Source organism: Macaca nemestrina, chromosome 8 (genome assembly GCF_043159975.1).
Source record: "Macaca nemestrina isolate mMacNem1 chromosome 8, mMacNem.hap1, whole genome shotgun sequence".
Taxonomy (NCBI): domain Eukaryota; kingdom Metazoa; phylum Chordata; class Mammalia; order Primates; family Cercopithecidae; genus Macaca; species Macaca nemestrina.
In genome coordinates, this window is record NC_092132.1 from 50,190,351 (window position 1) to 50,218,334 (window position 27,984).

General features: G+C 45.5%; 1 long non-coding RNA gene across 1 annotated transcript; it reads right to left on the minus strand.

The window, feature by feature from the left end:
- LOC105476115 (uncharacterized) lies at positions 1–27,294 on the minus strand. The gene is made up of 10 exons (XR_983871.3): positions 26,880–27,294; positions 26,616–26,740; positions 24,194–24,332; positions 13,924–13,969; positions 11,165–13,754; positions 9,365–9,861; positions 8,950–9,009; positions 6,922–7,393; positions 6,533–6,585; positions 1–5,186 (listed from the first exon to the last, which is right to left on the minus strand). It is a non-coding gene; the product is annotated as an uncharacterized lncRNA (long non-coding RNA).
- Positions 27,295–27,984: the final 690 nt, after the last annotated feature.

Below are 27,984 nucleotides of genomic sequence, written 5' to 3' on the forward strand. Positions count from 1 at the left end.
CCTACCCCTCCAGCTGAATCTCCCCTCCTCCCCCTAAACCACAGCCACACTGAGCCCCACCCGCCCTCATTTCTGCATGACTTTGCTAAGCTGTTGCCTTTGCCTAGAACATTGTTTTATCCATTCCTCATGATTAATGTTATTGACCCTTATTCAACCTCTAACACTCAGCTCCTTCAGAAGGCCTTCCTCGCCTTCTCTCTCCAGGCTCCTATAGCATCTCGTTCTGTGCTTCACACAACATTTACCAAATTATGTCAGAAATGCCTATTACTTATCTGCCTCACAAGCCACACATCCCTATCCCCTGCCCCAGAATGTGAGCTCTTGGAAGTTAGAGACTGTGTCTCTTCTCTCTATATTCCCACCAAGCATCTGGCCCAGTATCTGTCAATAGTCAGTGCCTTAATAAATGTTTGCTGAAGTCCTGAATGCCAAGGACAGAGCAACAGGATGTGGCAAGATATAGAGCCTGTGGTTGATTTTTATTTAAAAATACCATGTTATACCATGAACAAAATGTGAGCAACATCCTCAATAATGTTTTATTGGAACATACCAAAGTGTTCTTCTTGTGGCCATCTCTTCCAAGAGCTTAACATGAAACTCAACATAGTGAAGGTCTTCTGCTAGGAGACTGGGCTAATGTAGTCCTTCATAGAACTTTCTGGGATCAGCATCAATACATACAAGAATCATTGCTAAAAAAGTAGTCAAATAGCATACCCTTAGGAAGCCGAGATTTTGATAGGATCTAGATCACTATCAGCTCAAGGTTAAATTTCCTGAGTAGGGCTCAGAGAACACACATCCTGTGTGGTCGGTTAGAGAAGAATCAAGTGTTTTGGATAACAAGTGTACAGGTGGCATGGATACATTCTATTTGGAAGGCTGAGCAGCCTGTTAAAGAGATGAAGCCTGCCCTATCTCCACCTGTAGGTAGGTCACAACCTCCTTTACAGAAACCCTACACTTCAGTTATGCTGGATATTCACTTTCTCTAAATACATCTTGCACCTTTCCTTACCTCTGACATTTTCTGGAAGGCAGCTGAATGCCCTCTCATTCTAATTTTTACTTAGCAAGGCTCTATTTATATGCCAAGGTCCAACTCATTGTGATAGAGTAATGGAGATAATAATACCTATTATCTGTTTCTTCCACATTAAACTTTTGGCTGGGCACTTGGCCACCTGGCTATCGACTACATTTCCCCATCTCCTTTGTAACTAGATGTGCTAAATGACCAACTTCTGGCCAACAGGATATGTGAGCCATTTCTGGGTCCGGGCCTTAAAACACCTATTGTATATTCCTCCATCCTCTCCACCTAGCCCAGAAGCTGGAACACTAATGTGGCAATGACCAAGTTTTAGCCATACAGATGAGGCCAACACCTTGTGGAACACTGGAGCAAAGTAACAAGATAGAGCAGAACTGAGTCCCTGAATGACCTTGTGGAGCTGAGCTATCCCAGCAGCCTCAACTGCCACCTACATCTGCACGATCACAGGAGAGAGAAATACAATTATATCTTAAGATTGATCTTATATAAATCACTGTGTTTTGGGGGTCTCTGCACTTTAACTTAGTTAATTATACATAATTTCCTCTGGGAAGCTTCCCTAAGAGTTCTGTCCGAAGTCCCAATATGCCTGTTTGGTGCTAATGCTTTCACCACACTCCACGTGGCATCACAGTGACCTCCGTGCATGTTGGTATGTCCCTAGTGGACTATAAGATTCCTGAGGGCAAAGGCCACACCAGTTTCATTTTTCATATCCCCCAGAGTAGTTAGCACAGTGTCCTGTGCATGGAAGTCACATTTGTTGAAGAAATGAGAGAATAAACAGTACTTGCCACTCGAATACTCTTTTTAGTGGTGAAACAAAGATAGCAGCAGCAAAGTCAATACACACCATAGTTAAACAGAAACCAGAGAGAAAGCAGCTGGCAAATAAGAGGCCTGGTGCACTGAACTGGGGATGGTAGTTCTCCAAAAATAAATGTATTGTGGCAACAAAGCCTGAGGAGACTTAGGGAAAAATACAGATGGTTACTGCAGCCCTGGATCGGAGTCTTCCTTCCACTCAGTGGCCCTGTGTCCCTCAGAAGACCCAGATGGAGGTGGCCACGTGCTCTCAGCACCTGGGTTATCACTTCTGCAGACTGGACAACCACGCTGTGGGCACTTGTCCATAGAGCCAGATCTGGAAATAGAGTTTCTCGGAGGTACCCGGAGAGGGGCACCAACTGTATTCTCCCAGGCCATCCCAGAAAAGTGGAAGAAGAGAGTATTTCACAGACCATCAGTAAAACACTCAACCATAAGGGTGTGGGGCTTGGGGCCAGACTGTCGGGTTTGAACCCCAGCTCTGCCACTTACCAGCTGAGCAACCTAGGATGAGTGACTTCACCTCTCTAAACCTCCATATCCTCATAGAAATGATAATACTGCCTAGTCGTGAGGTTGTTGCAGGATTGAGTTTATACATTAAGGCACCTTTTGTTCCCAAAATGGGTATTTTGAGTACAAAATACTCAAAATGGGTATTTTGGGTAACCCTTTGTACAATACAGCAAACAAAATACCAATTTTCCAGGTTTTAAAAAAAGAACCCAAGGCTCAAAAAGATTACATGATTTGCCAGAGGTCTCGGTCAGAGAACAGGTTCCAGGCTCTCCCTCTAAACCATGTGCTAATGGGGAGCTCTGCAGCCTTTACCTGGGTGCTCTCATCCTGGGTCCTGGCCTCAGAAGGGAGCAGGCCCAGGAGGCTGAGAGCTGAGGGTGCTGTAATGCCCCCTCCTGTTTCAGTGGTTTCTCAGGAGTCGAGGGTGAGGAGCCCGACCTCTGCGGGCACCACCTACCTGTCGCCCATCCCCAGCAGGCCCCAAGGAGCTGAAACCTCTGTCAGCCTGGGTCTGGACCAAGAGGATGGGATGGGGCACCAGGAAGATGCCTGGATGTTTGCTGATAAAAACGGATGAAAATATGTGAGGGGACCTGAAAGGCACGGATGACATTGTGAGCAAGTGTTAAAGGATGGGATGCATGAGGAAGTGTAAAGGAGAACACGGACAAAGTGTGCTTGGGCAGGGCCGGAGCACAGGTGCTTCCTGAGGTGTCCTGACCCTTCAGCTGAGGTAATAGGAATAAAGCCAGGCTCTCTGTGTGAGAGACAGCAAGAGAGAGAGAGAAGAAGAGACACAGATGTAAGCGGTGGACAGAGAGTCCTGATGTCAAGGAGACATACAGTGAGAAAGGAAGGATGGAGGGAGAAGAGAGAAAGAAGGGAAGGGGAAGAGAGGGGACGAGAAGAAAGAGAGAAACAGAGGAGGGAAGAGAGACAGAGAACCACCCAGCACCCCCAAAGCTGTGGCTGCCTTCGCCATGTCTGACTTTCAAAGTGCCATCCCCTTTGCCCCCACAAACAAACAAAAAGAGAACAGCGGCTTCTCTTCCTGAGGAATGTGCTGGAATGTTCTGATCAATGGGTGCTGACTGGAATCCTCAGCCTTGGGTCCTGGCTAAGGACTTCACTCCCCACTTTCCTTCCTCTTCCTGACAAGACCCCCTCCCTCTTCCCTGAGCTCTGTTTCTTCCATGAGGTTGAAGAAAAATGCCGTCGTGGTCCCCTGTCTGCTTACTCGGTGTGTCAAGCAGGAGTTCTCGGCTCCAGTGTGCCATGGAGGGCCTTGGGGAGAGGTCACATACCATTCCCATCCCCAGGTGAGAGTCACATAAAAACCAAGATCCAGACCACACCGCATGCCCACCAGGGGTGGAGAGGCCTGGAAGCTCCTCTGTCCCTCAGGGACTCCACCATCTTCCAGGGCCCAGCAGACACAGCAGTGACTGCAATCATGGCTCCCCTCTAGCCTGAAAGAGTGCCATCCTGGAAAGGGCTGGCAGCTCTCTGGCCAGCTATTTCCAGTCCCCACTCCACACCCTCGGCTGCAGGTCTCTGAGGCCCCTGGAGCTTGGCAGCTTCACACTTCACCCCATGAACTTCCTTCCGGGTCAGGCTGGACTCCAGGCCAGGTTCCTCCACTGCCCTTGTGTTGAGTACAGGAGAAACTTGAGCCAACACCTGACCTTGGGTTAGCTCCCTCCTCACATCTGCTTTGGAGATTCCAGTCTCCTCCTGCCCAGGCCTGCCTCTTAGCAGGGCCAGCAGGCTGAGCTGGAGAATTCCTGCACCCCAACAGCTGCATCCCCAGCTCAGTACCTGGACAACATGAATCCACCCCCTTCGTCAATAAGGTTCTTTCAGAGCTGCCAGCTCCCTCTGGAGAAGGCCTTTTCCACCCCTGTTCTTTGAGGCCCACAGCTAATTCTGAGTCTTATTATAACTGTATTCCCAACAGGTGTGACACACAGCACGTGCATAATAAAGATTCCTGGATGGATGACTCAATTTCTGACTCCTGGAATTCTATAGACCATTTTTTGAAAGTACTCTTTTTGTGTAACTGCAGTGCAGCTCAGCCTTTTCCTACCATTTCTGCCACAGGCACAGGAGCACTGAGGACCCTCCTTGACCTCCTGGATCAGAAAGGCAGAGGAAATGCTGTGCAGAAGTCAAGGTGTCAGTGGGCTGCCCTCCTTCCAGAGGCTCCAGGGGAGAATCTATTCCTCGCCTCTTCCAATTGCTGGTGGCTGCTGGCACACCTTGGCTTGTGGCCACATTACTCCAATCTCGGCCTCCATGGTCACATTGACTTCATTTCTTCTATGTGCATCAAATCTCTCTCTGCTCCCTCTTATAAAAATACATGTGATTGCATTTAGGGCCCATGGATCAGCAATGTCATAAAAGACCCCAGTTCTTTCCCTGTCTCCTCTCTGCCATCTTTGGTGTGTTGACTTGACCCTGAAACTAATTTTCCTTATGGTCACAAGATAGCTGCCACTGCGCCAAATATTACGTGCAGTCTCAATGAAGGCCAAAGATGAAATAGAATCATCTCATCCTCGCCTCTGCCTTAAGAATAAGGAAACCTTTCTCAGAAGCCCTCTAGAAGAATGCCCCTTTCGTGCTTCCTTGGCCCTAATGGGTCACATGTCTATTCCTCAGCCAGTCCCTGGCAAGGAGAATGGAACAACCACCTTTGGCTTCCATTATGAGGATTCGCACTGTGGAGTGGGAACATCCATGCACTTATGTCAAGGAGAACAGATACCTGTTGGGAAGGAGGAAAGAGGGACATGTGTTGGGCAGGCCACCCAGGGACCCTTCAACAGTCTCTGTGACAGCTTCTCTTCCTGCTTCCTCTGCTACTCTGATCATTGTTTCTTGGTGTTGTCTTTCTCTGAAGGTCTGAATTTTTATTTCCCTGAGTGTTTTATGCCCAGATGTTTTCTGGTCTTACTCCACACGCTCTCCCTGGCAGTCTCATTCACCCCTATCACTTTAATTTCCATGTATAATCAAGTGTTCCTGAATGACAGCAATGGGGATACATTCTGAGAGAGGAGTTGTTAGGTGATTTCACTGCTGTGTGAACATCATAGAGTGAATTTACACAGACCTAGATGTTATAGTTTCCTACACACTAGGCTGTGTGGTGTAGCCTAGTGTTCCTAGGCTACAAACCTGTACAACATGTTACTGAGCTGAATACTGTAGGCAACTTTAACACAGTGGTAAGTTTTTGTGTATCTAAATGGAGATAAACATAGAAATGGCCCAGCAAAAATATGGTAGCATCATCCTATAGGACCATATGCAGTCTGTCATTGAGCAAAATGTTGTTATGTGGCACATAACTGTGTATGTCCCAAAGTCCAAATCTATATCTCCTGCTCTTACTTCTCTTTTGAGCTTTGGTGCCAAATATAAAACTATATGCTTCTGACATGAAGCCCCAAGAGATCCTCAAACTCCATGTGTCTAAAACATAACCGCCTTTCCCTTCCCAATTTTCTCAAAGTTGTTCTTTTTCTGTCTTGTGTCTGTGGTTTGTGTTAGTGGAATCACCTTCCACTCTTGACTACTCCTTCTACCACATCAAATTAGTCATCAAGCCCTGGGACTCACGCCTGAAATCTCGAACTCATCCATCCTCCCTATCCTCATACTGTGCATAGGTTGGAGCCTCATCACGTCTCTCCTGGTGCATCACAACAGCTTCTCACCGGCCACTCTACACAGCCACCAGAACAATATTTCCAAACCACAGGTCACATTAAGCCCCTCCTTACCCACATCCCCTGGCTTCTGAAAACACCCACTGGACCTTCCATGAGCAGGTCACGTTTTGGCCACACCTTCGCCTCACCCCTTGCCCCCCTCACTCTGCATTCCAACAACAGTGAGCTTCCATAAGACGTCGCCTCTCTGAGCCTTTGTGCATGCTGTTTCCACTGCCTGGTATGCCCTGCAAACTTCTATTCTTCCATTAAAACCTGGCTTAGTCAGCACCTCCTCCAGAAAACCTTCCCAGATTCCCCCCTTTTAAGTGAACCAGTGCCTCCTCTGTGCAACAGCTTCTTTCATTCATTCAATAAACATTTCCTGGGTACTTACCATGTGCCAGGCACTGGGTTACAACAAGGAACAAGACTGACACAGTTCCTGCCCTGCAGGAGGGAGAGGAAAAGGAATCACAGGTTTATAAGATTGTCGAACAAGAGCAATTGGCATAATGAAGGGAAGGGCCTCGGGGAAGACTTTCAGGGACACCTGAAGTACAACTAGGAGCTTATCAGAGGAAGGGGAAAAAGGGGTTCAGGCAGAGGGAACAGCAAGTGGCAAGGCCTTGAAGTGGGAAGGAACATGGTACATCTGGGAAATATCAAGATGACAAGTCTGAACCTTGTACACACCTAACTTGTTGGGCTCCTCGTAACGGGTTCACCTGCCCACCTGCCCTACCAGGAGGAAGCCCTAGAGGGTGGGCTTCACATCTGACTCACCTCTGCCTCTTACCAGCCGCAGGACAGTGCCCAGGGAGAGCTCAGGACATTTCTGATGAAGGAAGTGAAAATGGACCTAACAAAAGTATCGCTTGTTGTTACACTCAGGGTTGGGGTCCAGCCCCAGCTGAGGTCCGAAAGGTGTGGGTGGATGAGCAGATAGCTGAAAGAACATTCGGGGGGCTGAAGGCAGGTGAAATGTAATTTTATTCAGGAGCTCTCTCGTCAGCAGCTTACACTAGCTCTTTTACACTGTTCACCTTTATTTTGGCTGCCTGCTCCGGCTCAGCGGTTCCTCTCAGCAGCCAGCTCCCACACACACCTGCGTGGCCAGCTCTCCCTTGCCTTCAGGGTCAGCAGCTGAACTCCTTCTCTCTCTGGGTATGAGTAGGCTAAGCTGTGTCCTGGTTCCCCCTGTCCATCTGCAAAGTCGGACAGCTCTGGCGCTCTCTCTCTCTGGGTGCAAGTGCGCCTGTACGGAGTCAGCAGGCCAATTAAGCTTTTACAGACAATAGTGGCATAGGGCCAAGGCATGGCCTTCGCATGTTATGGCTACATGGCTGTGATAACAAGCAGAGCTATATGCCTGCACTCTAAACTCACTGAGTCATGCAGGCCTGGTTATCCACCTCAGCCTATTCTTAACCAAAGCACATCCATATACCTTACCCATGTAAACTGGGAGGCTCTCTGCCCAGGCAAGCTTATCCTCAGGGAAGGGGTTGGGATGGAACTCCCTTTCCCCAACTCATGTTCATGCCAGACTCCCCAGCAGGCATCCGGCCTCATGGGCAGCGGGAGTGACACTGCCACCACTGACCAGCTCCCTTCAGGTTTCCATCCCCTTGGTGAGTGTGGCAGATAGCCACCTCCTGATCCCCACTACCTGTAGCTGCCACCAATACCGAAAAGAGGGAGGGGCACTTTGCTACTGCATCCAGGATTCTGAAATGAGGAGTTGATCCCGGATTATCCAGGTGGCCCTAATAAGGCGGAGGCACACACAGGAGAGGAGAAGGCGATGTGGCCGTGGGGGCAGAGACTGTGACCACAGCCAAGAAACGCCGCAGCTGCCGCAGCCATCAGAGGCTGGCTCCCCTAGAGCCTCCAGAGGGAGCGCAGCCTGCCAGCACCTTGATTTCAGCCAGCAACACTGATTGTGGACTTCCGGCCTTCAGAACGGTAAGAGAAAAAAATGCATACTGTTATAAGCCACCAGGTTTGCAGTATATGTTACAGGAGCACAGGAAGCTAAGTCAGTGAGTGGCCTCACAGGATTCAACAAACATTTAGCAAGTGCCATACATGGCAGGCACTGTCATAGGTGCCAAGATGCAGCTGTGAACAGGACAGGGCAGGGCCTGCCCCATGGAGCTGCAACCCGGTCAGATTACTTCCTGAAAGAGTGGTGCTTCCAATAATTACGGATGAGCATCACAGGTAAGCAGGAAGCAAAACTGGTAGCTCAAAAAAACCACACAGACCTCCATAAAATAGTGCCAATTCCTGTGCAAATTACATACAAATGCATTTGTTAAGACAGATGTCACCTTCAGAGAAAACACAAGGCTATCTAGATCCCAGCTGCACGCCAGAACGCCCGAGGGAACAGTACAGGTCAGAGGGAGCGGGCAGAGTCCTAGACACACTGCCTTTCTTCCCCTTTAGGGGGTTCAGCCTCCTGCAGAGGAGTCAGGTACAGTCATCACCATTGCAGCTGCAGCCCCACAGAAATGGCCTAACCCCTCAGGGAGGGCCCCTAAAGGAAAGTGCCCTGAAAGAGCGGCTTTCCAATGTTTACACAGAGATTGCATGGAATTTACACCAAACTTCAGGGTGAGGTCATGACCCTGGGCGAAGGCTTGCTTCAGACGAGTCAACACATGTTGGACCTCAGAGACTCCAGCAAACAGCTTGCTTTCCCACAAGTAAGTTGGTTACATCAGGCGGGCAGTGACCTCATGTAATCGCCCAGTGTGGTGAACTCCACAACAACCATCCCCGTACAACCCAGGCATTACCAGATACCTGATGCTGCAAAATATCTGCTGATCTTCTTGGCCACAGGACTCGCTCTGTCTGAACAACCTGGGAGGAGGAGTCAGAGTGGGGCAGGGTGAGGGAAGTGGCCAGGACCCTCCTCATGCTGCTTCTGCTCCCTCATCCCATGACCCTGGTGAGCTCCAACCTCCAGGCCAGGCTTAACAACACCCCTTCTTTCCATCTCTTTTGAGGATTAAATGAGACAACAGATGAAAATACACTGAAAAGTGTTAGGTGCTAAACCCAGGCCGAGTGATGCTTTTAACCTGGAACTACTCAGTTGCCTCTGAAAGCAATGAACTCTATGCTGTCTTTGCAGGTACAAAAAGAAATCTTCCACTAAATTGTGTTTCAGTGGCTACAACTATGTGTTAGCTAATTCTTCCACCCTCTCACCTACCTCCAACTGCTCCAGGTGTGCAGCTCTGTGGCAGTTTCAAGAGTCGGGTACTATGTAGTAAAGAATTGACCTTATCCAGAGATGTCCGGCAATTGCCGGAGGTTCCTGGGAGGTACCTCTAAGCCCTGGGGATGTCCTGCCTGATAAGAGTATCTTTGTTTGCTTGGGGAGTCTTGAACCATATTGAAAAGCCTAACAGCGTGATTTATACTGGGGGTTTTCAGCCACAAAGCATCAGCTTGACCTGCAGAAGGGCTGGAGATGAACGGTCAGTCACATAGGGAGTCCACCATGTCTACCTGCCTGAGACCCAGTAAAAGCTCTGTACACAAAGGCTCGGGTGAGCTCCCTGGGGGGCAGTATTCCACGTGTACTGTCACATATCCTGGCCAGGAAAAGTTGGCGCTGCCCATGAGTCTACTGGGAGAGGACAGCCGGAAGCTTCCCTTTCGGGACTTTCTGCTCCATGCACTTCTTCCTTTGGCCCATTCCTTCCACTGAAATAAAAAATAAGTGTAACAGCTTTCAATTGGGAAGTCCTCCTGCTGATTTATCAGATCTGAGTGTGATCAGACCTGATCCCCTCCCACTCTCACCACCCCTCAACAAACAATTGGTGTCAGAAGTGAGGTGATCCTGGGGACAGCCTTGCACTCTGTAACTTCTTAACTCTTTTTGTACCACGGACGCCTTTGGCAGTCTGGTGAAGCTGTGAACTTTTCTGAAGATGATTATTAAATGCACAAAATAAGATATATAGTATCCAAAAAAAACCAGTTATGTTGAAATGTATCAAAATATGTGCTTCTTTATTAAGATATTAAATAATAAGTTATAGTGGAGATTTACTATCTACCATAATTTTGAAGTAGCAACGAACAGCCAATATTTCGAGATATCTGCAACAACTATAAAGAGATGCAGATTTAAACCAGGCATGGTGGCTCACGCCTGTAATACCAGCACTTTGGGAGGCCAAGGCAGGCAGATCACTTGAGGTCAGGAGTTTGAGACCAGCCTGGCCAACATGGCAGAACCCAGTCTCTACTAAAAACACAAAAATTAGTCAGGCATGGTCATGGGTACCTGTAATTTTAACTATTCGGGAGGGTGAGGCAGGAGAATCGCTTGAACCCAGGAGGCAGAAGTTACAGTGAGCCGAGATGGCACCACCGCACCACTCCAGCCTGGGTGACAGAGTGAGAGACTGTCTCAAAAAAAAAAAAAAAGATGTAGATGTATATTAGTGTCAGCATCACAGGTGATGTATTTTGTTTCCTATATTCATAATTGAAATTAATTCTAAATTTCAATTAGAGGTCAGTGGAAATAAAGGTCTAATGTTTTTTTCTCATCCACAGTCACAAACCCCATAAATTCTATCCCTAGACCACCAACGGGTCCAGGGGCACCAGATTAAGAAGCCTAATCTAGGACTTGGATGATTATCTCACCCTTCCTAGCAGCTTAAGTTGAGCTGTCGTTGTCAATGTTGTTTTTAATGATAATAATTGTAGCTAATCCTCATTGAGCATTTGCTCTATGCCCAGCATAATGAATGTGAAAGTGCCATACACATATGAACCATTATTTTTATGTCATATCACTTAACGAGCTTTCTGATTGAGTTAGGAAAACAAGAGCTATCAATTTCGGCATGCTTAATATGGGTGAGGCACATACCAAGCACTTACAATGCATGCTTTCATTAGGCCTCACAGCAACCTGATGAGGTGGAACTGTCATTCCTCCCATTTTATAGACAAGGAAAGTGAGGCTTTGAGAGTTTAAGCAGCTTACCCAAATGATAAGGCTAGTAATTGGTGGAGCAAGAAATTCAAATCAGGTGTCTGACTCAAGACAGAGCACAGTTCACAAAAGTTAGCAGAATGGCACTCGGCAAACCAGGATGGCCATGGCGGTGCCACTGGATGACCTGACCACAGTGGTCCTGTGTCCAGACAGAAAAGACTGACCACTGAATGGAAATAGAGATAACTCAGCACAAGGTCCTGAACTGCATGGATTAATAAGTCAATGATTACTGAGGCTGTGGGGAAGTTTCTGTGCTAATCATTAGTGTTCCGATTCCAGAACCATAGGGGTCACAAAGATTAACCTGCTCAGTGAAGATCTTCCTGGTTTCTCTAAGGGTGCCCTTGATTGGCACACAAAGGATCCTGTGGGTGCTTCACAGCCTAGCAGCATCCTCAGTATCAGGCCATGTGGTCTTTGCTCTCTCCAAAATCATCATTATCATCATCATCATCATCTCAGAAGGTTCTTACTTGGAATGGACTGCACCTTCTACAGAGCAGCGATTGGCATCCAAGCCCATTCAAGGACCAGGATGCCCTACAAAGGCAAAGGCAGATGGGGAGGGGAGGGCTGAGACAGAGGCAGGGAAAAACAAACCTTACAACAAGACAAAATACAATACAGGAATGGAAATGATGTGGCACCAATGCCACCACTCCCCATTACCGCATTCAGTAGCAGAGATGCTACTCATAGTAACACTCGTAGGACACTATATAATTTCCCCTTAAATGAGCTCGATGCGGCCTCAGAATCCTTCTCAACACAGCTCTCTAGGTAGCTACAACCAATTGGTTGAACTTGACATACAGGTTGCAACCTATTTTTCATTGGATCCATGATACCAAAAGGAAAGAAGAAAAGTTATACTCTTGAAACAATGACATAAAACAAGAGTAGCTAACACTTATTGAGCATTTATTCATGCCAATTCCTGTTCGAAGCACTTTACATGTATTACTCACATTTTCTTCTCACTACAACAATCTTATGATGTGAATACTATTATCAGCCCCATTTTCCATAAGAGAAACCTGAGGCACGAATCGGTTGTTCCATATGACTTGTTCCATGTCACCTAGTGAGAAGGGAGTAAAGTTAGGTTTTGAATCCAGGTGGTCTGGGTCTAAAACTTGCATATTTAATTAGCCACTATGCTGTACTCATCCTGTCCATGTGCTGGGGGTGTTTTTAGCTATTGATCATTGCAAAAGACAAAGATGAAATGGCTTTATAGTTTTGCATCTTGATATAAGCAGAAGTGACATATAACATTCTAAAAGACTGTTCTCTAAAGTTTTCAGAGAGATGCTTTTGTCAGTCAATGCACTTTGCTCTGGTCCTGCTTCTCAATGTGGCCAATCTCTTCACTTTTTACTTCCCCAATGCAGCTCATCTGTACGCCCAGAGCTGGCCATACCAGAGCCCAGCACACAGCATCTACATTGAAGACTCCTGGCTGAGGCAGGGCCTCCCCGCTCTCCCTCCTCACCTTGTCAGGTCCTCCAGTGCCTGTGTATTTTCCCGACCCAACTGCTTGCCTATTTACAGATCCCTGGCACAGTCTAAAGTGGCCCAGCTAGACCTGGAAGCCCCCAGAATCCAGGTATTCTGTTAACATCAGGTGTAGAGGAGAACAGAGGCAGAGAAAGCCAGCTCCACCCCTGCCCATCGTGCTGATGGCAACAAGTCAAACCTCCAAGAAAACAAGTTCAGTGCCAGAATCCAAGCACTTAACTCGGCCACCATATTACATCTTTTATAGACAGAACTGAGGGGAGCTTTAGGAGAGGGATACAACCCGTCTCAGCAACGGAAAAAAACCCATACACGCCCTTGTAGGTAGCTGCTCTTGGCAGCAGAAACAGGTGTGTCCTTTGAGATGGCCCCAAGGTCACTTCCAATCCCCCTCAAGGCTCCAAGCTCAGTGACTGCTGGCCAAGGCAGCCAGCAGGTGGCCGTGGCAGAGCGGGTGAGGTGCTGTCCACTTTGCCTCCGTTTCTGCTCAGACCAAGAGCACGGCCTCTTCTATGGGTGTAGGGGTAGAAATAAGAACTAGACCAGCAGCTCTGCATGATTAGTACTGGCGGTTCTAGTTATGACCCAGATTGGCATGGGGCCCACTAGGCTCCCACACCCAAATCCTGACAGGGAGTGAAGTAGAAGCAGAGTACGGGCGGGTTGGAGGATCTGGCTGGCTCAGTCCATCAAAACCAAGTCAGCATCAGCCACCATTTGGAATTAACTCGACTTCCTCTCTTCCTACCACCCATGCAAAAGGCAAATTTTCAGAAACCCTATTTAAAGCTCTCCAAGCACTTTCAATACATTTTGTAGAGTGCTTTGCAGTATATAATATTTTTCCTTTTGTATGTAGTATTTTATTTATTCTTATATGAAGTCTGAGAGCATGAGGGCAGATCTCTATGAGGAAGACAGAGTGGAAAAGCCACCAGCACACAGCAAGAAAGATAGCAGAAAAAAAATCCTAACCCAGATCGGACCCACTGCACCAAGCCAACTCCCCGCTGTGTTGATACCCCACAGGTGGTTCATTCATCCTGTAGAGTTCCTGGGTGTATAAGAAGCAGACGCAGAATTAGACATGGATCTCTGGGATCCCCTAACCCTTCCCTAATTGGCTGCCTGGCCCTTTGCCTCCCTCTTCCCTCACTCCCTCCACCTCCTCCCATCCTGGTAATTACCACTGGAGCAAATAAGTTAGGCCATTAGACACTCACCAACATTTGGTCAGCTTGCACCTAGCACTGGCAAGGCAGGGAGCAGCTGAAATGAGAGGGTTAGGCAACCCCGTCTCTACTGGGATTATAAATGTATAATTCTCTGCACTTATCTCTAACTTTTTTGTAGAGAAAGCATTTCACAAATAGGTCAGGCTTAGGGTGAGTCAGACAGACAGAAGCCATTCACATCTGCTGAGGTCAAGAAAACCAGGTGGAGAGAAACATTCTCAGCAGTTCCCTGTGGCCAACGTGATCATGGTCATGTGCAATTCTGGTGAACCCCTTGCTTTGGGAAGTTTTCCCAGAAGCTGTCCAGAGGGCTCCAGGCACAGAACTTTGAAAGCACCCCATATTTTTCTTTTTGATGGTAGAACTTGGGATTGGTTCACCAAGCTGCTCAGGTCCAGTCTCAAGAGATGCCCAGGCCCCCAGAGGTCACCAGGTTCATAGGGGTCCTTATTCTTGAGGTGCCCTCCACCCTCACTGTGGTGCCCAACCATTCTCCCTGGCACAGAAAAAAAGCAATACAGTAAAATGATGGCATAGTAAGATGTGGGTGTCACTCTTCCCAGAAATGATGCATCCACTTCAATAGAGGACACAGCAGGGATGGGTAAGAACTGGTAACTGGCTTATTGACCATTCTGGGCTCCTGGTTGTATAACTGGGTATTGCCTTTACCTTTCCTCTCTGCCTTTCAGACCTTCCCTCTCGGTTTTCTCTTCCCCAGCTGGGATGATATCTTGATAAGATTCTGAAACATTTTGGTCACTTTCAGATATTAACCAATGATGTTTATTTTTAGATATTAAAATTTCCAGGCCAATCTAAGTGAAAACTTGAATCACTTGGCCCATGCAAGTTTTATTCCCTCTCCTTCATCTTCCCCCGTTTTCTACCTCCATGCCTGACCCAGAGAGCAAAAACCTGCCATGGGGAGGGTCACAGTCTCTTCTTTGTCTCTCCCCACATTTCTACTCCTCCTCACGTGTTTACCACCCACTTCAGGCTCTCCAGGTTCAGGGCAGGGAGGAGAGATGGAAAACAAAGGATAAAAGTGTTCTTTAAATAAGTTGGTTGGTTTTCTTCTCTCTTCTGGCTTCGAGTTACCAGATTTTGCCAAAAAAAAAAAAAAAAAAAAAATTAAAGGATGTCAAGTTAAATTGGAATGGCAGATAAACAACAAATACTCTTTTAGTATAAGAATGTCCCATGCACTACTTGGGCGTCCTGCGTTTTCTCTAGCAGCGCTCCACAGCTGCTGGCTATCTCCAGAGCAGGGCAGGTGGATTCGTTTCTCATGGCTGCTGAATTGTCTCAAACTCAGATGCATAAAATAACACACATTTGTTTTCTTGTAGTTCTGGAGGTCAGAAGTCTGACACAGGTAAGCAGGGCTGCATTCCTTCCAGAGGCTCCAGGGGGTAATCCCTTGCCTTGCTTTTTTCAGCTTCTAGAAGCCACCTGCATTCTTTGGCTTGTAATCCCTTCTCTATCTTTAAAGCCAGCAGCTTAGCATCTTCTCTCCTCTCTGACTTCTGCCTCCATCCTTGTATCTTATAGCAACCTGTGACTCTTATCACAACTCTTCTCTCTTATAGCAACTCTGTGACTGCACTGGGACCACCCAGATCATTCAGGATAATTTTCTCACCTCCAGATCTTTAACTTAAACACATCAGCAAAGTCCCTCTGGTCAGGTAAAACAGTATATTCAGAGGTTCTGGGATTAAAATTTGAATATCTTTGGGGGGCTGTTGTTCCGTAACTGTCTGGGCAGGCTCTTTCCCTATCCCTCAAGGAGAGGATTTTTGTGGATTTTTGGAGACCTGCTTGCTGGGGATCCCCAGCGTGCCCCATTCTCTGATCTAAGCAGCATGGGCCATACCCTCTCCAGCTGACTGCCTACAATTCCTCAGCTCTTGCTTGTAGGTACCCCCCACCGGGGCTCCTTCTGCTGGGGTCTCCTCTCCTTGGCAGACAGAAATCTTGAGTGGAGTGCTTTCAAGTCCCTGGGGCCTGGATACCACCCAAGGGATCATGTCACCTCGGACCCCAAAGAAACATTCCAGCCCTGGCCCCAACAAATCGTGGATGTGCATGCCACTCCCAAGCGTTTAATGCTCAGATTCGGGAGGGAGCCACAGCGGGGAGCTACAGCAGGGAGTCGACACTCTTTCTCATTAAAGAAGTCTGCTTTGAGCAATCTTTAGCCTTTGATTAAATCTAGACTGGAGGTGGATGAAGTGCCAAGACCAGGACTTGCAGGACCAGTTGGAATACTTCTTAGCAACTTCTGCCTGGATGGTCTAGCACCTGTCTTTAAAATGTGTGTGTTGCAGGAAAAGAGGGGCGTGGCAAGGGAGATTGACTGTTGTTCTAAGCTTTGGGTTTCAGCCAGTACCCCCAGACAACTGGAAAACTCTAGCGTATCCTTCTGGACAAAAAAATTAAAGAAAAAAAAAATCCAAAAGATAAATTTGCAGTAAAGTACAGGTGTTACCTATCCCAGAGGTACTTATGTCTCAAAAAAGGAGAGGGCAATGATTGACTCACATATATGGATTGCTAATGAAAAAACTCCCCACATCAACAATAAATCCTCACAGGAAATGGTGACTCTTTCCCTGCATGCCTATACCTGGCCCTGCCTACCTGAACCAGGCATCAGAATTCTGCAGAGGAGCTGGGCCCTAAAACCCATGTGAGCTGACACAAAGAGCCCAACAACGGCAGGTGGAAGGCAGTATGAATGGTGCTGGGATGGCCCACAGGCTTGGTTTGCATGCCCACTCTTAGTCCATGCAGGCTGCTGCAACCAAATACCATAACACGCTGACTTAAAGACAGCAGAAAAATATTTCTCGCAGTTCTGGAGGCTGGGAGATCCAAGATCAAAGCACCGGTAGGTTGGGTGTCTGGTGAGGGCCCATTTTCTGGTTCATAGATGGTGCTTCTTGCTGTGCGCCAACATGGTAGAAGGGACCAGGGGTCTCTCTGGGGCTCCTTGGATAAGGGCACTAATCCCATTCAGGAGGGCTCCACTCCCATGATCTAATCACCTCCCAAAGCCCCCACCTCCTAATGCCACCTTGGGAGTTAGGATTTCAGCATATGAATTTTGGGGGGAAACAAGTGTTCAGATCACAGCCCCCACCCTGCAGGTTGGTGGTGGCCGGCTATATTTGGAAGAGTACTAAGGCTGCCTCCTGATGCAGCAAGAAAGAGTGCCACAATCAGTGTACAGCATCTGCCACGGCATGGGGGACAGAGCAGTGGCTTGAGGCCCTCTGTGGCCACAGAGTCAGTCTTGGGTATGAATTCTGGCTCCCTCAGTTACAATTGCATGACACTGGGGGAGTTGCTTAACCTCTGAGCACCCATTTCTATAAACTGATAAAACCTGTCTATGATACAGGGTTCTAATGAAGTTTGAACAAAGTGATGTTTACAGAGCACCTGGGGCCTAGTTGCACCCAAGAAATGTCATTTCCCTTCTTTCCACATCTAGGATGCCCACATGTCAGCGTTTTGGGGCACCTTTTCTTGGTGGCTATATATTGGTGGTCACAGAAACAAGAAGGAGTACTTACCATTTAAACTCTACATCACACAGATGCTAACCCATCTGTAACTGAGGACAGAGGCATCATTACATTAATCACTAGCCCTTCCCAGGTGTGACAAAATTCCTCTGGCGTCGTTTTTTGGGTGTGCCGGCTAGTTGGAATTCTGCAGAGACAGGTTTTCAGCTTCTAAAAGTCAGGTGGTGGTTTTGCTGTGAGATAGTATCACCCTGTCCATACTACACACACACACACACACACACACACACTCATACACGCTTCCTGGAGGCCAGGGGGAGGGGAGCAGGAACTGGAGCCCACCCCTCATCCCCCAGGACATCTACACAAAGCATGGCTTCATGGAAATCTTTTCAGCTTACTTAAGAGAAGCCATTTCCACCTGACTCCAGATCAGCCTTTGCCTTCTCTTATTAATATTTGTTTCTAGACTAGGCGGTTCTGTTGCATCTTTTCATTGTATCTTCCAGCAACCCCATGAATTGGGCATTTTATTATACAGATTTGCAGACAGAAAACTGGGGCATAAAGAAGTGCTGATCTGAGGTCACACCGGAGCTGGATCCAGGTCTATACCCCTGGGCGTTTGTTCTCCCCTTGGGAGAGCCACTCAACTATCCACCTACATGTCACCCTGATACAAGTTTGTAAAAAGCTTGACGTACATCGGTAACTTCTCCCCTCCTAAAGGTGACTGAGAGCTTTGCAAGGTGTCTTTCCCTCCAGTTCAAGCACTTCAAAAAGGCAGAAGGAGAGTTCACTTGCACCCATCTGCTGACATCCCACTGTCATCCACTCGGGCAGGTGGGTCATCACTCACCCAGCTGGCGGGTAGGTCTCCCAGCCACAGAGTGAGACCTTCCTTTGCGTCAACAGGCCAGCAAGATCCAGGAGGTAGCGGGTGGACAGTGCAGGTATCTGCAGTCCCTCTCCCTGTTCAGGAGACACAGCAGACACAGCACCCAGGGAATATCTGAAGGTGTGGGCCCGGGCTGCCATCTGCCCTCTCCCTTTATAATTCGGAAGGCCCCAAAAAGGCATCTCCACAAGAGGCAGACAGGAGGGGCTCATGCCTTCAGGGGAGCCAGAATAAAGTGCTGACTCATAGTCAGGTGTGAGGAGAGCTCGAGAGGGGCGCAGGTTGGGGATGCAGCTTTGCAAGCATGGAGGTGCTAATCCCCTGTGCACCACTTGGCCCTCCCAGAGACCCAGAGGAAGGTGACGGATTAAGCTCTACATTAAGCTCCTGAAATGGATCAAACGCCGTCCTGGAGTTTCCAGGCTAAAAGGAGGCCCTGAACCTGAATGGTCACCATAATACCAACAGCTCACAGTTGAACAGCCCTCGACCCTTGCCAGGGTGTTTCATAACACAAGCTCAAGCCCGAAAACTTGGTGAATCTATGTCCTTGGCCTTTGTGCATCTTCTGTACCAGCCCAACAAGCATGTGTTGATTGAATGAGTTCATGGAAATTAATGAGACCCTCACAATGAACCAGAAGATGGTCAGGGTTACAAATTCATGTGTACACATGATAAGCAGGGAAGGAATGATATTTGTTGGAGGCAAGAGTACCAGTTTTAGCAAAGAAAATGATAAGATTTCCAGTAAATTTGAATTTCAGGAAAACAGCAAATAATTTTTTTGTCTTTTTTATGTTAGATTTACTGTGCTCTTCTATCAAAACAAATAATTTTTTTAGTATAAGAATGTTCTGTGAATATTTGGGGTATATTTGTACTAAAAAGGCCCATTGTTTATCTAAAATTGTAAACATTGTTTACAAATTCATGTGTACACATGATAAGCAGGGAAGGAATGATATTTGTTGGAGGCAAGAGTACCAGTTTTAGCAAAGAAAATGATAAGATTTCCAGTAAATTTGAATTTCAGGAAAACAGCAAATAATTTTTTTGTCTTTTTTATGTTAGATTTACTGTGCTCTTCTATCAAAACAAATAATTTTTTTAGTATAAGAATGTTCTGTGAATATTTGGGGTATATTTGTACTAAAAAGGCCCATTGTTTATCTAAAATTCAGATGTAACTGGGTGTCCTGCATTTATCTGGTGACTCCACTTGGGGGGTCTACTGTGCATCAGATGCTGTCTGCACATCTCTCCTTCTGTCCTTATACAGCCCTAGGAGGGAGCGAAAGTTAGTTATGTTGACCCAACTGTGTGGATGAGCGAAAGAATACATTGAGAGGTAACCTGATTTGCTTAAGGTCCCACAGTTCAGGAAGGCTGGGTGGGCACTGGAACCTTGAGCCTCTGATCTCCCTGTCGAGGGCTGCTTCCCCAACCCTTCTTTTTGGTGGGAAGGGGGTTTATAAACCAAGAAGAGACTGTGGTTGGCGCTGAGCTGTGGGGGATCCCACATCACTATGGACAGGAGCGCAGGTACCTGAGCCAAGTCCGCCAGCATTCCCGCGGGCAGCACCACACAGGCAGGTGGGGCACAGGTCCGAGACCCCTGCCACCACAGTTCACAATGAGTGCCTTTGTACCCAAGTGGTTTAGGGTCCTGTGTGGAATGCCTGGATGCTACACTAATAATAACAACCTCAATAATAATAACAATACAGTGACAACAATAACAATAGGTCATATGTGCCAGGCACATAACTCTTTGTATCCATTACCTGTTCAATCCCCACCACCACCAAAAAACATTAATCTTATTAGTATTGCTAATAGCTACCATTTGTTAAGTATGACCATGTGCCAGACCTACACTGATCTTTTGTGTTATTATCTCACTTAACAAAAACAACAATCTTATCAGGGAAGTACCATTATCCATGTCTCAGACGAAGATCAGAGAAGTTAAGAAATGTGCCCAAGATCACACAGCCATCACAAATCAAACCTAGGTCTGCCTCATTCAGAGGCCTATTGCCTTCTGCTTCTCCACCAAACCCTGGTGGGATTTCAAAGAGGCCCGTGGAGCTCTTACCAAGGCAGTTTGTCCCTATCGAGGGCAGGGAGATGGAATAAGGCAATGACAGTTCCAGCCTGCTCTTCCACGCCCCTTCACCCAGACCAAGGGATCTGTGTCAAAACACACCTCACTTCCCCGTGGGCAAATCCATCCTGGAGTAAAACTTCAAAATAAGCCTGTGGCCCATAATGCCACTAGTTTGTAAATTCTCACAGGGAGTGACCCTGCCTCTCATGATTGCTAGCACCTTCCTTACATAAACCAGGATAGTGAGGGCCTGTCATGGGTCTCATGGCCACCTTCCCATTGAGGTCAATTTCCAGCTCCATGCCCTATGGCCTGGTTGGATTAATGAGCAAAATGATATGACCAAGAACCCATAGGTTTCCTGAGAATTAGAAACCAATGTGTCAATCTTCCCAAATTAATTTATGGCTTCATTAATTTCATTTAAAATTCAAATGGGATATTTTTAGTGAAATCTCACAAATTTGGAAGAATAAACAAGAAATGTAGGGAGAAAATAGTATTGATTAGTGACTGGTGCTTCTTCCTTTTAGTATGTATTAAATTAAAACTGCAAGTATAAGCAAGTCATAGGCAGACACATTAACAGAGCAGAATTAAGAATCTAGAATTATATCTTATACAAAGAACTTGACATATGATAAAGGGTACACTTCAGATCAACAGTGAAGTGATGAATTATTTAACAAAAGGTTGCGAGGAAATGAAAACTTGGAAAAATACTAATTTAAAATACCGTGTCACTTCACAATCAAAACCCTTCCAGGTAATTGTCAAAATGTAAAAAAATTAAAAAAGGGAAGAACTACATAAGCATAAAAGAAATCACAAAGAAAATGATCAATTAATTTAACCACCACCAACTTAAAATTCATACATGGCAAAACCATAACAGTAACTCAGAATTTGCGTGCTTGGCCAATTATCTCCTCAGGATGCAGTCAGATGACAGGACTCTCTAGGTCAATGAATACACCTATTTCCATGGTAACACATGCTGGCAAGCTGCCCTCCAGAAAGTCTGAGCCAATTACACCCCCAGCAACAGTTTCTTTGAACCCACTGCTCTTACACCGACCATACCTGATAACTGTGAATCTACCATCACCACCAACTCGGCAGCAAATCGTGGACTACATTGTTTTAATCTGTATTCCCTTAATTATGAGTGAGAATGAATATATTTTCATATACTTATTTCTCATTTGTTTTTTTCTTTTATGAACTGTCTCTTTATGTCTTTTGATCACTTTTTAATTAAATAACTTGTCTTTGTCAAATTAATTTGTAAATTTCTTTTGTATTATCGAGATATTAACCCAGTGTCACATGTATGGTTAACTTTTAAACTTTCTTTAGTTCATCATTTGTATTTCAACTTTGTTCATTCCCTTTTTTTTTTTTTTTTTTTTTTTTGTTGAGATGGAGTCTCGCTCTGCCGCCCAGGCTGGAGCACAGTGGTGCAATCTCAGCTCACTGCAAGCTCTGCCTTCTGGGTTCACGCCATTCTCCTACCTCAGCCTCCTGAGTAGCTGGGACTACAGGTGCCCGCCACCACACCCAGCTAATTTTTTTGTATTTTTAGTAGAGACGGGGTTTCACTGTATTAGCCAGGATGGTCTCAATCTCCTGACCTCGTGATCTGCCCGCTTCGGCCTCCCAAAGTGCTGGGATTACAGGCGTGAGCCACCACGCCTGGCCTGTTCATTACTCTTAATATGCAAAAGGACTTTTAGAAAATGTTGCTTATGTGAATCCATAAAATACTATTTTATAGTTGCTCCCCATTTGGTATCATGACTTACGCACTTTAAGGCTAAAAATAGTCACCTATATTTTAGCATTTTATGGTTTCATTTTTCATATTTGAATTTTTTATTATTTTCCATTTATTTTGGCATAAAAAATGAGATAAGGATCCAGCTTTATGGTTTTCCTATTAATAAACAGTTGCTCTGGCTGGGAGTGGTGGCTCACACTTGTAATCCCAGCACTTTGGGAGGCCAAGGCAGAAGGATGGCTTGAGCTCAGGAGTTTGAGACCAGCCTGGGCAACATGGCAAAACCTCGTATTTACTAAAAAGACAAAAATTAGCGTGTGCCTGTTGTCCCAGCTACTTGGGAGGCAGAGGTGGGAGGATCACTTGAGCCCAGGAGGTCGAGGCTACAATGAGCCAAGCTTACACCACTGCACTCCAGCACAGAGAGACCCCGTTTCAAAAACAAAACCAAAAAAGACAGTTACTCCAAACATTTGAGATGCCCCCTCTATCAGATACTAAATTCTGATATATATATATATATATATTTATATGCAAACGTACCCACACATATACATGCATGCTCACACACTCACTCACTCGGATCTTTCTGAACTAATTTGTTCCGTTGACCTGTCTTTTCCTGTATTAGTATCATACACACTTAGTTACTATAGCTTTGTTTTAATATGTGGTAGTCATTCACTACAATGGCAGGCTTAGAACAAAGAGTAATAATAATGACAATAATAATAACATTTACTGCGAGGAGTACCCCCATTTTACTTGTCTTTTCCATAATGGTCCTGGCTATTCTCATGCTGAGTTTCAGAATTCACTTGGAATCCCTTAGGGATTCCTCTTGAGACTACATAGGATTTAGAGATCTGTTGGAGACTGTGCCTCTTTCTGACACTGGGGCTTCCCATCCAGTAACAAGACTTGTCTGTCAGTTCATTCTAGTCTTATTTCTCTCAGAACGGGTGCATAAAGATTTGATTTGACTTTGTTTTGCTTTTGACTTTGGTTACATGTATTCTTAGGTGTTTTATTTTATTGCTGCTGATTAATGAACAGAATATATTTTTCATTTTACTTTTAAGTGGTTATTGCTGATATATAAGAAACTCTAAATTTTTACATGTGATTTTAAATATATATTAAATATATGATTTTAAATATTTGTTTTACATATTTTTCCAATATTTATTTTATATATTTATTTTGTACAGTCTATTGAACTATGTTATTTCTAATATTTCTTAGGATTCCCTTTGAAAGCAATCATATTATCTTCAAGTGAAGATAATTTGGCCTCTTTCTTGTCAATGTTTAGACATCTTGTTTAATTATCTGGCTCGTTGTGTTGACTAGGATTTTTAGAACAAGAAAATAATGATGACACTCGTCTTTTTAGACTTTAATGTGACTATGTTTAATTAAACATAATGCTGACTATTTGTTTGAGATTTTTTTTAATCACATGAATCTTCATATGACTTTTCAGTATCAGGATGATCATACAGGGTTTTTATATAAGGTTAGTTACATTAACAGATTTCCAAACAAGTTCTAATCTCTGCATTCCTGAAATGAATTTCACCTGGTCATGATACATTTCTTAAACCATATTACTGGATTCTATTGTCAATATTTTGTTTGATATTTTTCATCAAGGTCTATAAGCAAGATTGAGATATAGGACTTATGTGTGTGCTCTGTGTGCTACTGTTTCTGTCTTGTGCAATTAAAGTGTGTGCCATGTTTTTTTGTTCAGGAAAATGCTTACACTGTAATGTAAATTTAGTATTTGACTTTATATGCAAAGCAAAAAAACAAATGGCATCATAATAGCAACACTGGTTATCTGAGTGGTGGCATTAAAAGTGTTTTTCCTTCAATTCTATAATAACTGAGTATTATGTTTATAACAAAATGTTTGAAATACGTACCATTAAAAGAGGCTTGATAGAAATATATTAGCAGTTATCACTAGGAAGGCGAAATGAGGCACGATCTGGACCTTCTTCATCCTCTTGTAGATCTCTTCAGCTATCAGCACTTCCACCTTCCTGCCCATCTCCTGCCCTGCTGAACCCAAAATCAAAGTACATGTTACATAAAATATAATTCCTTTTTTAAATGCTACAAACTCGAGTCTTCTTAAATTATAATAAGCCAGTACAAACAGATCCAAACTAGATACCATGAACAGGAAATTCTGTGGCTACAGAGTCCTAGCAAGATGGAAAAGGCTGTTAACTCTAAACATTGCATTTTGGAAACTAGAGTCAGGTATAAGCCATGCATTTGCTCCTATGAAAGCAGATTATTTGTCTAGGGATCTAAGCAAAACTAGGAGGTATCGCTTCTATAGAAAGTTAGCATTTTAAGTTGTGTGGAACAAGAAGGATTTTAAACAGCCTACAGCCACACTGATGCACCTGCAGCTTCATGCCACACACCTGCAGCCTCGCACGATGTAGCTGTGTCCTCACACAGTGCACCTGAGACCTTACACAATGCACCTGGGCCTTCACGCAGTGCACTAGTACATAGATACTGGCATCTTTTTTCCAAAGTTCCCTAAGCACTTTGACTAACTTCCTTGAGATGTTTAAAAAAATGTTGACATGAGTCATAAAAAGCAAAACTTTTTCTTTCTTTGGCATATTCCACTTTAACCAAATGATAAAGTTGTTCCTCAACCAAAGACAAGGGTAAGGCTTGGTTGGACTAGGAGTGCCCTCCGGCTCCTGAAAACATTTCATCAGCCCGCCAGAGGGCTGCACTGATGATTACAGGAGAAAAATTAATCGCTCACGCCGCAGAGGACTCTGTTTTTTCCCATCTCTATAGGACATCAGAGCTTATCAATTCATTGTTGTTGGGCCAATTACAAAAGGTGCAGCACAACAATTTTTCTTCCCAAGGACGTCACAGTCTGGGGAAGAGACAGATTTTTAAAAGCAATTCCACTGAGATGATGACTCACAGAAAGACTTGTACAGGGAGGGCATGATGAGAGTGCAGAGGACGGGCCCCTCCCCAGCTTCTCCAGAGCCCCTCCCCAGAGGAGCTGGTGTTCATGCTGAAAACAGCACTTGGAGATGGCGAGGCCAGGAAGGCCCAATACAGAGCTCAGAACCCCAGCCCTTGGGGGAACTGCGCCCACTGTATTTCCTCAATTCTAAGATGCTGTGGATTATAAACCATATCGTGGACTTCTCAACCCTTTAGCCTTGTACCGGCACAACCCCAAGAATGCGCATCTCCTTCCTTTTGCACCCCAGGTATCTTGTTCACCTCTCCTGAGTCCTGTCCTTGTTTAACTTATGCATTTTTAAAGACTTTATGTTTTAAAGCATTTTAGGTTCACAGCAAAATTAAGAGGAAGATACAGAGATTTCCCATCTATTCCCTGTCCCCAAACACACATAGCCTTCCCATTATCAACACTCCCCGCCCAACCCCAGAGTGTTACAGTTGTTACAATTGATGAACCTACATTGACACATCATAATTACCTAGTTTACATTAGGGTTCACTCTTTTTGGTGTACCTTCTATGGGTTTGGGCAAATTTATAATGACATGTATCATCCACCATTATTGTATCATACAAAGTAGTTTTATGGCTCTAAAAATCCTCTGTACTCAACTGTCAATAGCATACGTTTATCAAAACACTAACACATCACTTTCTTCTTTAGTATCATAATCAACATTTAAGTCTAAGCCTGCTTTGTATTCTGCGTCTGGAGATCTTTGGGAATAATACTGGATCATCAGTAGCTTTGCAAAACATCCTCAGTGGCATACTGCTTTCCATAACCAGGACTTGTGCCCTTGACCTCTAAAATACTTCCAAAATGTGAATTCAAGGCCTGCTCAAGAATCCCAAGTTTGCCTGCATTTTCTAGTTTCCCTTGAAGTTTCTTCTTTCCTTAGTGGTATTTCACATTATGGAAATTACATGACTTCTCCTGAAAGTCAACCAGAAGTTTTTGACAAACTGTCCATTACTCTAACTTTCTGAATTTTGGAAATTCCGGGATCTATTCTGAGAAATTTGGCCATCTCTACTGCCATCAATTCCACTGCCTGGTGTGTGCAAGCCATCTTCTGAAATTGCATTTCAATGCTACACCATTGTGTGACCTTTTTGAAGATATGAGGTAATAATTAAGATTCTAAATTTAAGTTAAAATATCATTCGGGCCAGGCGAGTTGGCTCACACCTGTAATCTCGGCAATTTGGGAGGCTGAGGCAGGTGGGTTGCTTGAGTTCAGGAGTTTGAGACCAGCCTGGGCAACATGGCGAAACCCCATCTCTAAAAAAAGACAAAAATTAGCCAGGCATGACGGTGTGTACCTGTAGTCTGTAGTCCCAGCTACTTGGGAGGCAGAAGCAGGAGGATCACTTGAGTCTGGTAAGTCATGGCTGCAGTAAGGTGAGATCGTGCCACTGCACTCCAGCCCGGATGACAAAGTAAGATCCTGTCCAAAAAAAAAAAAAATCAGTCATTCAAAATGCTATCTAAACAAATAACTCAGTGAAGTGCACATGGGATAAGCAGATAACCCAAGCCAGGTCAAGGTCACGGGTGTACAGAGGCCAAGCTTTATTAAAACACACTTATTCCCTGGTTCCTGCCTGGACAGGAAAAAGGACGCATCAAAATACTGCCAGTGTAGATCCCCAAGCCACAAACAAGCCATCAAGCTGCATCTCTGGCTCCCAGTTGCAGTGCCTTGCTGGGGTTAGATGTTCTTTGTCAGTGGCCTGAGCCAACTTCCCTTTGCAAAGCAGTCACACCATGAAGCTGGTGGTGCGAGACACCATGTGACTGGGGGCTTGTTTTATTTCCGAGCTGCCACTATCACGAGATCTGCCACTGTTGAATTGCTTCATCTCTTTCATCCCAATTTCGTGCTTTCATGTGAGTGCCACCGTCCTGTCCTCCCCATTGTCTGCTAGAGTACTGAGGAAGAAATGCTCCCTCCAGCTTTGACAAGTCATATCAGAAGGCATAGTCCACGGTTCCCCGAAAGCTGAAGGTGGAGGCATTTATAGACACATCCACTTGGCAGAGGGCCTCTGTTGTGGGCGAGGAGGAAGTGGTAACCCCCGGACAGCTGGGCCCCCTCCATGTGACTCGGCTATCACCTGCCATCAGCCAGTTGGCGGGGATGAGATGCAAACCACCATCCTTTTGGAGAGAAGCCAGGATACAACTTCCCGGCTGCAGCTTTATTTTGATGTCACACTCCAGAGGCCCCCTGGCCACAATAATAGCCCATGTTATCCCAGCAGCTACACTTGGGTACCTCCCAGTGTCGCTGGCGTTTCCCTTTTGCTTGTTTGACCTCTTGGAAATGTTCTTAAATACACTCTTGAACCCCAAGCAAGTCATCGAGTCTCACTGTCTTTGTTTTTCTTTTATTCCATGGCAGGGATATCATTAGTGTTAAAATTCTGAGTTTCTATTTCCTTAGAATCTTTCCTGAGATTCCGCATTTCCTTAGAATCACCCAGTTTCAGTGGTGGAAGGATGTTCGATATCATCTGATTTCCTAAGGGAAAATTTCCACAGGAAAAAGGCTGAAAACTCTGCATAAAAGTCTTAGAATTGGCAGTATAGGTTTTAATGAGGAAGCAGTGCCTTGTGTAGACAAAGCTTTCACCAGGAATAGCGAGGCCCCTGACTGTGGGGCCACAGGCTCTCTGCTCCTGTGTTAAC